A 16,594-nucleotide genomic window follows, 5' to 3' on the forward strand; every position below is an offset into this window, starting at 1 on the left:
CTCTGATCTTGAAATCCATGTGTTTTTAGATGTTCAACAATCCTATCCTTTAACATGGTTTCCATCACTTTCCCCACTACTGAAGTAAGGCTTACTGGCCTATAGTTGTCCGACTCCTCCCTATTACCTTTCTTGTGAATGGGCACAACATTCGCCAACTTCCAATCTTCTGGGACTACTCCTGTTATCAATGATTGGTTAAACAAATCTGTTAATGGTTTTGCTAGTACACCACTAAGCTCTTTTAATAGCTTTGGGTGTATTCCATCAGGTCCCATAGACTTATTTGTCTTTACTTTTGAGAGTTGAAATAGAACCTCTTCCTCTGTAAACTCACGTGTATAAATGACCCATTTATCCTTTTTCTTTTTCTTAACTGAGGTCCCTCTCCTTCATTTTCATCTGTAAATACCAAACAAAAATATTCATTGAGGCAGTCAGCTAGACCTTTATCCTCTTCTACATACCTTCCTTCTTTTGTTTTTAGTCTAACTAATCCTTGTTTTACTTTTCTTTTCTCATTTATGTATCTAAAAAAAGTTTTGTCCCCCTTTTTTACCGACTGTGCTATTTTCTCTTCTGTGTGTGATTTGGAAGCTTTTATAACTTGCTTAGCCTCTTTCTGCCTAATCTTATAGATCATTCTGTCTTCTTCACTCTGTTTTTTTATAATTACTAAATGCTAACTTTTTGTATAATAAACACAGGTTACTGGCTATGGGAGGATAATGTATAATAAACACAGGTTACTGGCTATGGGAGGATAATGTATATTAAACACAGGTTACTGGCTATGGGGAGGATAATGTATAATAAACACAGGTTACTGGGTATGGGTGGATAATGTATAATAAACACAGGTTACTGGCTATGGGAGGATAATGTATAATAAACACAGGTTACTGGCTATGGGGGAGATAATGTATAATAAACACAGGTTACTGGCTATGGGAGGATAATGTATAATAAACACAGGTTACTGGCTATGGGAGGATAATGTATAATAAACACAGGTTACTGGCTATGGGGGGGATAATGTATAATAAACACAGGTTACTGGCTATGGGGGATAATTTATAATAAACACAGGTTACTGGCTATGGAGGATAATGTATAATAAACACAGGTTACTGGCTATGGGGGATAATTTATAATAAACACAGGTTACTGGCTATGGGAGGATAATGTATAATAAACACAGGTTACTGGCTATGGGAGGATAATGTATAATAAACACAGGTTACTGGCTATGGGGGATAATTTATAATAAACACAGGTTACTGGCTATGGAGGATAATGTATAATAAACACACAAAAAAAATAATAATAATAATACAAAAAAAAAATGAATGCAACTTCAGAATTAATCTAAATTGTATGCTGTCTAGGAGGTGGAAGGGTCTGGGAGGGAGTGTCTGCTGCTGATTGGCTGGAATGTGTCTGCTGACTGTGAGGTACAGGGTCAAAGTTTACTCAATGATGACAAATAGGGGGAGGACCGAACATCGCATATGTTCGCCATCCGTGGCGAACGCGAACACGCTATGTTCGCCAGGAACTATTCGCCAGCGAACCGTTCGGGACATCACTAGTCATACCCTATTTGACCACTAGGGACAACTGCATTAGGAGCTGGTTATTACAATGGCTATGCCACAAAAACAGACAATATGAGAACTCTGAGAAACCTAAATAGCTTGCCTTTCAGTTAGTCTCTGCTTAGGTCTCAAAATAGTTTTCAAAATTACTTGGAATCCAGGGAGCTCATCCACTGTGCTGTGAAGTACAAAAATAATTTATTAATAATAAAGGTCAAATAATAAAGGTCAAAAAAAAAAAAAATAATACCAGAAAAATCAAGTACTTTGAATCCGATAGGAAAAATGTATTCCCCAAGGTACATAAACCAACAAGGAAAAACAATAGCCAAAGAAATAAACTCTTTCTTACATGTTTCGGACCACCTGACTCCTGTGTCTAAGGCCCAGGCGGTCCAAAACATGTATTTTTTTTGCTTTTTCTTTGCATCAAAATAGTTTTTTGCTCACTTGTGCCTCAACAGAGCTAACTTATATCTATAACCTATACCAGTCCCACCCAGGGAACAAGTCCTGATAAAAGTCCCCTTGTTGAGACTGAAACGTCGACCACTCTTTTTATGATGAATCAATAAAAGTTAAGTATTACTTTTTTCAAGTCCTGTGAGTGCGGTCACTATTTTGTGTATATATATATATGCACACACATTTTCTTTTTTACGTTATGTTTCTTGTGGAGTGTTACTTTAATATTTATGGGTGGTCCACATTTAACTATTCCATGTTTACCTATAGCATTGTCAGTCATTATCCATCATAAAAAGAGACTATTATATATGACTGAGTTTTGTCTGCCAATTTGAGCTCTATGTGATGTGTACTACATCTTGCCAGGGCCGCATTTCCAAATAGCCAGAGCCTACCTACTAGAGGGCCCTTATTGGTGGCCATGATAGAAAGGTGTCAGAACACACAGTGCATCGCAGTTTGCTGCGTATGAGGCTGTGTAGGTGCAGACTGGTCAGGGTGTCCGTGATGACCCCGAACCACAGCCGAAAGCACCTTATATGGGGACTTGAGCATCAGAACTGGACCATGGAGCAATGGAAGAAGGTTGCATAATCTGATGGATCACGCTTTCAGGTGGATGGCCGGGGGCATGTGTGTAGGAAGGTGAGTACTTTGCAAATAACCCTAAAAACTCCAGCACTCAAAGCCTAACCCTGAAAAGACCCTTTACCTTATTCATATGTTTAATTAAAAAGTAAACAACTGATGTACCCCAATACTAGATTTAATCCAACTCTCACACTAAACCCAATTAATCTAAGCAACTTTTATACTATGACTTTAACACCTCTCAAGCTGTTAATGTTCTTAACACTAAACACCCTATATAATCTAACTCTAACATTAACCCAGTGACGTAACCAGGGCCGCCATTAGGGGGTGACAACCGTAACGGTTGTCACGGGCCCAGCGGTCCTGGGTGGCCCGGACTGCTTTGGCAGTCCAGGGCCCCACAATTACTCTCTGCACATATATATAGCGATGATCGCTATATATATATATGTGCAGCCGCGGGCCCCCCGGCTCCCTACACTTGCAGAGGGGGCCCAGCAGACCGCAAGTGTACTTACAAGCTCTTCCCTCTCTGTAACTCCCGCGAGACGTGCGGCCGTTAGAGCGTTGCCATGGCAACGCTCCGCGCGCCACGCACGCCGCTCTCGCGGGAGTTAAAGAGAGGGAAGAGCTTGTAAGTACACTTGCGGTCTGCTGGGCCCCCTCTGCAAGTGTAGGGAGCCGGGGGGCCCACAATGCCACCGGACCACCAGGGATCTTGGAATCTACCCCCTCCCTGGACCAGGTAAGAACCAGGGAGGGGGGAATAACTTTTTGGAATGCCCCATTTACACTACACTAACACACACACACTGCATACACACATTACACTAACACACACACACTGCATACACACATTACACTAACACACACACTGCATACACACATTACACTAACACACACACACTGCATACACACATTACACTAACACACACACACTGCATACACACATTACACTAACACACACTGCATACACACATTACACTAACACACACACTGCATACACACATTACACTAACACACACACTGCATACACACATTACACTAACACACACTGCATACACACATTACACTAACAGACACACTGCATACACACATTACACTAACACACACACTGCATACACACATTACACTAACAGACACACTGCATACACACATTACACTAACACACACTGCATACACACATTACACTAACACACACTGCATACACACATTACACTAACACACACACACTGCATACACACATTACACTAACACAAACACTGCATTCACATATTACACTAACACACACACACACTGCATTCACTACACTAACACACACACACACTGCATACACATATTACACTAACACACACACACACACTCTGCATTCACTACACTAACACACACACTCTGCATTCACTACACTAACACACACTCTGCATTCACTACACTAACACACACACACTGCATACACACATTACACTAACACACACACTCTGCATTCACTACACTAACACACACTCTGCATTCACTACACTAACACACACACACACTGCATACACACATTACACTAACACACACACTGCATTCACTACACTAACACACACACACACACTCTGCATTCACTACACTAACACACACACACTCTGCATACACTACACTAACACACACACACTCACTCTGCATTCACTACACTAACACACACTCTGCATCCACTACACTAACACACACTCTGCATTCACTACACTAACACACACACACTGCATACACACATTACACTAACACACACACACACTGCATACACACATTACACTAACACACACTGCATACACACATTACACTAACACACACACTGCATACACACATTACACTAACACACACTGCATACACACATTACACTAACACACACTGCATACACACATTACACTAACAGACACACTGCATACACACATTACACTAACACACACACACACTGCATACACACATTACACTAACAGACACACTGCATACACACATTACACTAACACACACTGCATACACACATTACACTAACACACACACTGCATACACACATTACACTAACACACACACACACTGCATACACACATTACACTAACACAAACACTGCATTCACATATTACACTAACACACACACACACTGCATTCACTACACTAACACACACACACTGCATACACATATTACACTAACACACACACACACTCTGCATTCACTACACTAACACACACTCTGCATTCACTACACTAACACACACACACTGCATACACACATTACACTAACACACACACTCTGCATTCACTACACTAACACACACTCTGCATTCACTACACTAACACACACACACTGCATACACACATTACACTAACACACACACACTGCATTCACTACACTAACACACACACACACACACTCTGCATTCACTACACTAACACACACACACTCTGCATACACTACACTAACACACACACACTCACTCTGCATTCACTACACTAACACACACTCTGCATCCACTACACTAACACGCACTCTGCATTCACTACACTAACACACACACACTGCATACACACATTACACTAACACACACACTCTGCATTCACTACACTAACACACACTCTGCATTCACTACACTAACACACACACACTGCATACACACATTACACTAACACACACACACACTGCATTCACTACACTAACACACACACACTCTGCATTCACTACACTAACACACACACACTCTGCATACACTACACTAACACACACACACTCACTCTGTATTCACTACACTAACACACACTCTGCATCCACTACACTAACACACACTCTGCATTCACTACACTAACACACACTCTGCATCCACTACACTAACACACACACACACACACTCTGCATCCACTACACTGACACACACTCTGCATTCACTACACTAACACACACACACACTGCATACACACATTACACTAACACACACACTCTGCATTCACTACACTAACACACACTCTTTATTCACTACACTAACACACACACACTGCATACACACATTACACTAACACACACACACTGCATTCACTACACTAACACACACACACTCTGCATTCACTACACTAACACACACACACACACACTCTGCATACACTACACTAACACACACACACACACTCTGTATTCACTACACTAACACACACTCTGCATCCACCACACTAACACACACTCTGCATTCACTACACTAACACACACACACTGCATACACACATTACACTAACACACACACACTGCATACACACATTACACTAACACAAACACTGCATTCACATATTACACTAACACACACACTGCATTCACTACACTAACACACACACACTGCATACACATATTACACTAACACACACACACACTCTGCATTCACTACACTAACACACACTCTACATTCACTACACTAACACACACTCTGCATTCACTACACTAACACACACACACTGCATACACACATTACACTAACACACACACTCTGCATTCACTACACTAACACACACTCTGCATTCACTACACTAACACACACTCTGCATTCACTACACTAACACACACACACTGCATACACACATTACACTAACACACACACACTGCATTCACTACACTAACACACACACACTCTGCATTCACTACACTAACACACACACTCTGCATACACTACACTAACACACACACACTCACTCTGCATTCACTACACTAACACACACTCTGCATCCACTACACTAACACACACTCTGCATTCACTACACTAACACACACACACTGCATACACACATTACACTAACACACACACACTGCATTCACTACACTAACACACACACACTCTGCATTCACTACACTAACACACACACACTCTGCATACACTACACTGACACACACACACACACACTCACTCTGTATTCAATACACTAACACACACTCTGCATCCACTACACTAACACACACACACACACACTCTGCATCCACTACACTAACACACACACACACACACACACACTCTGCATCCACTACACTGACACACACTCTGCATCCACTACACTAACACACACACACACACACACACTCTGCATCCACTACACTAACACACACACACACACACACACACACTCTGCATCCACTACACTGACACACACTCTGCATTCACTACACTAACACACACACACTGCATACACACATTACACTAACACACACACTCTGCATTCACTACACTAACACACACTCTTTATTCACTACACTAACACACACACACTGCATACACTACACTAACACACACACACTCTGCATTCACTACACTAACACACACACACACTCTGCATACACTACACTAACACACACACTCACTCTGTATTCACTACACTAACACACACTCTGCATCCACCACACTAACACACACTCTGCATTCACTACACTAACACACACACACTGCATACACACATTACACTAACACACACACACACTGCATACACACATTACACTAACACAAACACTGCATTCACATATTACACTAACACACACACACTGCATTCACTACACTAACACACACACACACTGCATACACATATTACACTAACACACACACACTCTGCATTCACTACACTAACACACACTCTACATTCACTACACTAACACACACTCTGCATTCACTACACTAACACACACACACTGCATACACACATTACACTAACACACACACTCTGCATTCACTACACTAACACACACTCTGCATTCACTACACTAACACACACACACTGCATACACACATTACACTAACACACACACTGCATTCACTACACTAACACACACACACTCTGCATTCACTACACTAACACACACACTCTGCATACACTACACTAACACACACACACTCACTCTGCATTCACTACACTAACACACACTCTGCATCCACTACACTAACACACACTCTGCATTCACTACACTAACACACACACACTGCATACACACATTACACTAACACACACACACTGCATTCACTACACTAACACACACACACTCTGCATACACTACACTAACACACACACACTCACTCTGTATTCACTACACTAACACACACTCTGCATCCACTACACTAACACACACTCTGCATTCACTACACTAACACACACACACACTCTGCATCCACTACACTAACACACACACACACACACACTCTGCATCCACTACACTGACACACACTCTGCATTCACTACACTAACACACACACACTGCATACACACATTACACTAACACACACACTCTGCATTCACTACACTAACACACACTCTTTATTCACTACACTAACACACACACACTGCATACACACATTACACTAACACACACACACTGCATTCACTACACTAACACACACACACACACTCTGCATTCACTACACTAACACACACACACACTCTGCATACACTACACTAACACACACACACTCACTCTGTATTCACTACACTAACACACACTCTGCATCCACCACACTATCACACACTCTGCATTCACTACACTAACACACACACACTGCATACACACATTACACTAACACACACACACTGCATACACACATTACACTAACACAAACACTGCATTCACATATTACACTAACACACACACACTGCATTCACTACACTAACACACACACACTGCATACACATATTACACTAACACACACACACTCTGCATTCACTACACTAACACACACTCTACATTCACTACACTAACACACACTCTGCATTCACTACACTAACACACACACACTGCATACACACATTACACTAACACACACACTCTGCATTCACTACAATAACACACACACTGCATTCACTACACTAACACACACACACTGCATACACACATTACACTAACACACACACACACTGCATTCACTACACTAACACACACACACTCTGCATTCACTACACTAACACACACACTCTGCATACACTACACTAACACACACACACTCACTCTGCATTCACTACACTAACACACACTCTGCATCCACTACACTAACACACACTCTGCATTCACTACACTAACACACACACACTGCATACACACATTACACTAACACACACACACTGCATTCACTACACTAACACACACACACTCTGCATTCACTACACTAACACACACACACTCTGCATACACTACACTAACACACACACACTCACTCTGTATTCACTACACTAACACACACTCTACATCCACTACACTAACACACACTCTGCATTCACTACACTAACACACACACACTCTGCATCCACTACACTAACACACACTCTTTATTCACTACACTAACACACACACACTGCATACACACATTACACTAACACACACGCACTGCATTCACTACACTAACACACACACACTCTGCATTCACTACACTAACACACACACACTCTGCATACACTACACTAACACACACACTCACTCTGTATTCACTACACTTACACACACTCTGCATCCACCACACTAACACACACTCTGCATTCACTACACTAACACACACACTGCATACACACATTACACTAACACACACACACTGCATACACACATTACACTAACACACACACTCTGCATTCACTACACTAACACACACTCTTTATTCACTACACTAACACACACACACTGCATACACACATTACACTAACACACACACACTGCATTCACTACACTAACACACACACACTCTGCATTCACTACACTAACACACACACACTCTGCATACACTACACTAACACACACACTCACTCTGTATTCACTACACTTACACACACTCTGCATCCACCACACTAACACACACTCTGCATTCACTACACTAACACACACACTGCATACACACATTACACTAACACACACACACTGCATACACACATTACACTAACACAAACACTGCATTCACATATTACACTAACACACACACACTGCATTCACTACACTAACACACACACACTGCATTCACTACACTAACACACACACACTGCATACACATATTACACTAACACACACACACACTCTGCATTCACTACACTAACACACACTCTGCATTCACTAAACTAACACACACACACTGCATACACACATTACACTAACACACACACTCTGCATTCACTACACTAACACACACTCTGCATTCACTACACTAACACACACACACTGCATACACACATTACACTAACACACACACACTGCATTCACTACACTAACACACACACACTCTGCATTCACTACACTAACACACACACTCTGCATACACTACACTAACACACACACACTCACTCTGCATTCACTACACTAACACACACTCTGCATCCACTACACTAACACACACTCTGCATTCACTACACTAACACACACACACTGCATACACACATTACACTAACACACACACTCTGCATTCACTACACTAACACACACTCTGCATTCACTACACTAACACACACACTGCATACACACATTACACTAACACACACACTGCATTCACTACACTAACACACACACACTCTGCATTCACTACACTAACACACACACACACTCTGCATTCACTACACTAACACACACACACTCTGCATACACTACACTAACACACACACTCACTCTGTATTCACTACACTTACACTCACTCTGCATCCACCACACTAACACACACTCTGCATTCACTACACTAACACACACACACTGCATACACACATTACACTAACACACACACACACTGCATACACACATTACACTAACACAAACACTGCATTCACATATTACACTAACACACACACACTGCATTCACTACACTAACACACACACACTGCATACACATATTACACTAACACACACACACACACACACTCTGCATTCACTACACTAACACACACTCTACATGCACTACACTAACACACACTCTGCATTCACTACACTAACACACACTCTGCATTCACTACACTAACACACACACACTGCATACACACATTACACTAACACACACACACTCTGCATTCACTACACTAACACACACTCTGCATTCACTACACTAACACACACACACTGCATACACACATTACACTAACACACACACACTGCATTCACTACACTAACACACACACACTCTGCATTCACTACACTAACACACACACTCTGCATACACTACACTAACACACACACACTCACTCTGCATTCACTACACTAACACACACTCTGCATCCACTACACTAACACACACTCTGCATTCACTACACTAACACACACACACTGCATACACACATTACACTAACACACACACACACTCTGCATCCACTACACTAACACACACACACACACACTCTGCATCCACTACACTGACACACACTCTGCATTCACTACACTAACACACACACACTGCATACACACATTACACTAACACACACACTCTGCATTCACTACACTAACACACACACACTGCATACACACATTACACTAACACACACACACTGCATACACACATTACACTAACACACACACACTGCATTCACTACACTAACACACACACACTCTGCATTCACTACACTAACACACACACACTCTGCATACACTACACTAACACACACACTCACTCTGTATTCACTACACTAACACACACTCTGCATCCACCACACTAACACACACTCTGCATCCACTACACTAACACACACACACACACTCTGCATCCACTACACTGACACACACTCTGCATTCATTACACTGACACACACTCTGCATCCACTACACTGACACACGCTCTGCATTAACTATACACACAGCATCCACTACACAAACATCCTGTATTCACAGTACACACACTACATCCACCACACATTCAAACACTCTGCATTCACTATACAGAGACACTGCGTCTAATACACACACTACATGCACTACAGACACCTCATCCACTAAACACATTGCATCTAGTACACACAAACACTACATCCACTACACAAACACACACTACATCCACTACTCAAACACACTCTGCGTTCACTATACACACTGCATCCGCTTCACAAACACACACTCTGCATTCACTGCACAAACAGTATCTAATACACACAATCACTACATCCATTACACACATTCTAATTCACTTCCACTATACACACCACATTCAGTCCTGCATCATTTGCAGCGGACTAGGTAGGAGTCCTGTGAGCGGGCCGAGCAGGCCGAGCGGGTGGGGGAGGGGGGGGCTGGGGGGGCCCAGACCGTGTGCTTTGTCAGGGGCCCCCAAATTTCTGGTGGCGACCCTGGACGTAACTATGTGGTGCATGGCTAAACAGGCCTTAAGCCTGTGCCTGGGTGTAGCATGGCCAAGCGGATCGCAGTCTGTCAGGAATTGCTCACTGAGAAAGCACTTCCTGTCAGTCCGGACCTGGTACCGCGGTGAGCAGCTACAGGAGCGGAGGGGGAGAGACACATGGAGAGATGGGGAGGGAATGAGACACATGGATGTGCTGAGGGGGAGGGAATGAAACACATGGAGGTGCTGAGGGGGAGGGAATGAGACACATGGAGGGGCTGAGGGGGATGGAATGAAACACGTGTAGGTGCTGAGGGGGAGGGAATGAAACACATGGAGGTGCTGAGGAGAGGGAATGAGACACATGGAGGTGCTGAGGGGGAGGGAATGAGACACATGGAGGTGCTGAGGGGGAGGGAATGAAACACGTGGAGGTGCTGAGGGGGAGGGAATGAGACACATGGAGGTGCTGAGGGGGAGGGAATGAAACACGTGGAGGTGCTGAGGGGGAGGGAATGAAACACATGGAGGTGCTGAGGGGGAGGGAATAAAACACATGGAGGGGCTGGGGGGAGGGAATGAAACACATGGAGGGGCTGAGGGGGAGGGAATGAAACACAAGGAGCAGCTGGGGGGAGAGAATGAGACACAAGAAGCAGCTGGGGGGAGGGAATGAGACACATGGAGGTGCTGAGGGGGAGGGAATGAAACACATGGAGGGGCTGGGGGGAGGGAATGAGACACATGGAGGTGCTGAGGGGGAGGGAATGAAACACGTGGTGGTGCTGAGGGGGAGGGAATAAAACACATGGAGGGGCTGGGGGGAGGGAATGAAACACATGGAGGTGCTGAGGGGGAGGGAATGAGACACAAGGTGCAGCTGGGGGAGGGAATGAGACACAAGAAGCAGCTGGGGGGAGGGAATGAGACACAAGGAGCAGCTGGGGGGAGGGAATGCGACACATGGAGGAGCTGGGGAAGGGAATGAGACATTAGGAGCAGCTGGGGAGAGGGAATGAGACATTAGGAGCAGCTGGGGAGAGAGAATGAGACACAAGGAGCAGCTGGGGGGAGGGAATGAGACACATGGAGGGGCTGGGGGGAGGGAATGAGACACATGGAGGTGCTGAGGGGGAGGGAACACGTGGAGGTGCTGAGGGGGAGGGAATAAAACACATGGAGGGGCTGGGGGGAGGGAATGAAACACATGGAGGTGCTGAGGGGGAGGGAATGAGACACAAGGAGCAGCTGGGGGGAGGGAATGAGACACAAGAAGCAGCTGGGGGGAGGGAATGAGACACAAGGAGCAGCTGGGGGGAGGGAATGCGACACATGGAGGAGCTGGGGAAGGGAATGAGACATTAGGAGCAGCTGGGGAGAGGGAATGAGACATTAGGAGCAGCTGGGGAGAGCGAATGAGACACAAGGAGCAGCTGGGGAAGGGAATGAGACACATGGAGGAGTTATGGGGAGGGAATTGGACACATGGAAGGGCTGGGGGGATGGAATGAGACACATTGGGGGCAGAGAATGAGACAATTGGAGGGCTTAGGGCAATTTTTACATTGGGGCCTGGTGGTTTTTAGTTACGCCTCTGCATTAACCCCTCTTTAACCTTAACCTCCCATTACCCTAACCCAGGACTCCAGATGTTGTGGACTACGTCTCCCCTGATGCTTAGCCAGCATTATGGCTGTATGAGCATTATGAGCGATGTAGTCCACATCATCTGGAGTGCCGATGGTTGCCCAACCCTGCCCTAACCACTTCTAACATTATCTTTAACGGTGCACACATTACACAGCTGCATACACTCACTACATTGCACGCACAGGTTCAAACACAATACATACAAACATACATTTATATGTATACAGCTGTCAAATATGAATGTTTTTAGTTGGTTTTAGGTTTGCGATGTCCAGCTAAAAAAAATTAATTATATGCATTATCCTAAAACCTTGTAATTTTGTACCTACAGGTACCTAACATGTTAATCCAGCCCTGCATCTCCCATGATGCATTATGTTTGTAAGAGCATTGTGAGAGATGCAATCCGCGTTGCCCACGTGGCCTACCCAGCCCTAGAGTTTCTGAAGCATAGACCATGTACAGAGCTATTCACTAAAGAATATATTGTCTGAGAATTCAGAACATTCACATCTTAGCCTCAAATAGCTGAACTAAAATCATGTCTGACTTGGAAAATTTTTGAATTTAGATAAATTGGCCGAAAATCTGAAATCCACTTTGAATCACTCTGATTAATACTGAATTGCTTTAATATTGCTCTTTGCTTGTGCCATTATCTGCCGTCACATAAAAAATCACTTAATCCAGCTTTATGGGGACAAAGGACTGTGCTGACGGGGAAGGAATTAATGACACTTTGGAGGTTATTAATCAAAGTCTCATTGGCTGCAACTTTAATATACTCTAAACAGGCTCTAAGTACATTCTCCAGTGTAAATACTCTAATACAAATAGCTTCATAAATCACGGTTTCATCAAACTAGACATTTATATCAACTCCAAGCTGCAACCTTTCCTTTTTTATCAAAAACTGAATGAAATAATATTTATTCACTTTAATGAATAAATATTACCTTAAAAAGTTATCTCAGTGTACACTCAGGTTCTCAGAATGCATGGGCAGACTCTCTGTATATTGAGTGCACACTCAGGTGGTCTGAGGGTGAATGTGCAGATTCTACATAAGTGAGTGAACATTCAGGGTGAATGGGCATACCCTCAATGTAAGTGTACGCTCAAGGTGAACAGAGACTCTTTGTAAGTGAGTGTACACTCAGGTTCTAAGGGTGAATGGACAGACTCTCAGAGTGAGTGTATGCTCTTCCAAACACTAATGAGCTTAAACTTGAGCTATACTTTACCCTTTATATACATTAATATATTATTATATTATATATATAAAAACGTTGGTATAACGTCACATTCACATTCTGCCTCAACAGTTTTGCCTGAATAAAAATCTGGCATGGAGCACGTAGTAAGTTATCACAAGCTGTTAAAATAACACATAATTCAACAACCCAACAGATAAGTGTTTGCAGTGTTTAATGTGTATACAATTATTTGCCATGTCAGCAGTGGGTGAGTGCGCAACACAATGAGTGACGGTCATTACGAAGGCTATTAGCAAAGTACAAACTGGTCGTCCTTGACTGTCCTGACATATTCCATACTGCTTCCCATGTCACCTCAATAGATGGATGGTTAAATAGTTCCTCTTGTGCCCAACACTAATGTCACAAACTGTCTGTTGTACACAATGTAATGGTGCGTTACACTTTGTGACTGCTGATTGTCCTCAGCTTCGTTATTAATAGTATCAGCAAAGTGGCCGAATTTCGCCCCGCAGACAGTTTTACCTCGAAATAGGTGAAACATTAATAGCAAAGCAAACACCCGCAAATATCCAAATATATTTTCATGTTTCAGAGGAAAATTATTTTTGTAAAATATGTCATTTATATTAAACAAGGAAGATGTTGTACTAACGTGAGATGTTCACTAGAAGAATTTTTGTTTCAGTTCAGTTGAAACGTTGTGACTTTTTGAATCACCGAATACTAGTTTGATTTTTGATTCGGTTCGAGACAAAAATCTAAAAAATGTTGTTAATTCATAAAGTTTTGGTTCAAACCAAATATCCCTACAGAGAATTAATGAATCCAAAAAGTGGCAACACTACAACCCCCTAAAGGGGAGATATTCAACTTAGAAGGTTAAGACATTTGTGCTGAAGAAAATATATGTATTACACAGGGAAATCTGAAATATAACATGAGATGTATAGATTTAAAATAGGCAATGGATTACTGCAGTTATACCACTGAAAATATATTAAGTTAATATTAATAATGTATATAGTCTTCTTGAATGCTGCCAAGACTCTGATCCCAGTCCTCTGAAGGGGCACTTGCCCTCCGATGTTCCAACAATGGGTTGCTAGGGTCGCTGGAATTAGACCTATTTAGGAGATGATGGCCTACCCTATACCAGAGGCAGGAGTGTTATCACTCCCCAAGGCTGGATTTCCTGGATGGAGTGACATCTGGGAAATTTGGGGCCGGGATTTGGGGCCATGAAGGAGGTGGATAGACCAGTTCCTGTCTCTTGATCCCTCTTATTCTTAGCTCTTTAACTTTTCCCCCTGCTTTTTTTTCTTCTCCTTGAGTCTTCCTGTCTCCCTACCCCGTTCTCTTTTGTTCATTATTCATAGTTCCCTACCAAATCATATCAGCCTCTGGATTTAGTCCAAGGCTTCCCCTGCTGTATCCGAGTAACATTATCTCACATTTTGAACCTACATAATGATGTGCAACACTTGTTTGTTGTTCCCATGAGCTCTTTTCGAAAGTCTATATAAAATTTGGGTGTTTTTTACATCTTGGTTACCATATTTCTGTTTTCTTTGCCTCCCCCGCGTGTGATATTTTCCCCTGATTTTTTTTTCTCTATGTTTTTGAATTGATCAAAAGAAATCTTAAATAAAGATTGATCAAAAAATAATAAAAAAAATATGTATATTGACTGATATTCGGCCAAAAATAATTGCATGTATCTAGCAATAACAATTAAGGTATATTTTTATTTCACCTAGTGAGCTTCGTAAGGATTTTATTAATTTTTAAT

General features: G+C 42.7%; 1 protein-coding gene across 1 annotated transcript in view; it reads left to right on the forward strand.

Annotated features, from left to right (window-relative positions):
• The window catches only part of MOGAT2 (monoacylglycerol O-acyltransferase 2), a 108,317-nt gene that overhangs the window by 90,750 nt on the left and 973 nt on the right, over window positions 1–16,594 (forward strand). The gene's annotated exons all lie outside the window — the stretch shown is intronic.

Source organism: Pelobates fuscus, chromosome 1 (genome assembly GCF_036172605.1).
Source record: "Pelobates fuscus isolate aPelFus1 chromosome 1, aPelFus1.pri, whole genome shotgun sequence".
In the NCBI taxonomy this organism is placed as follows: domain Eukaryota; kingdom Metazoa; phylum Chordata; class Amphibia; order Anura; family Pelobatidae; genus Pelobates; species Pelobates fuscus.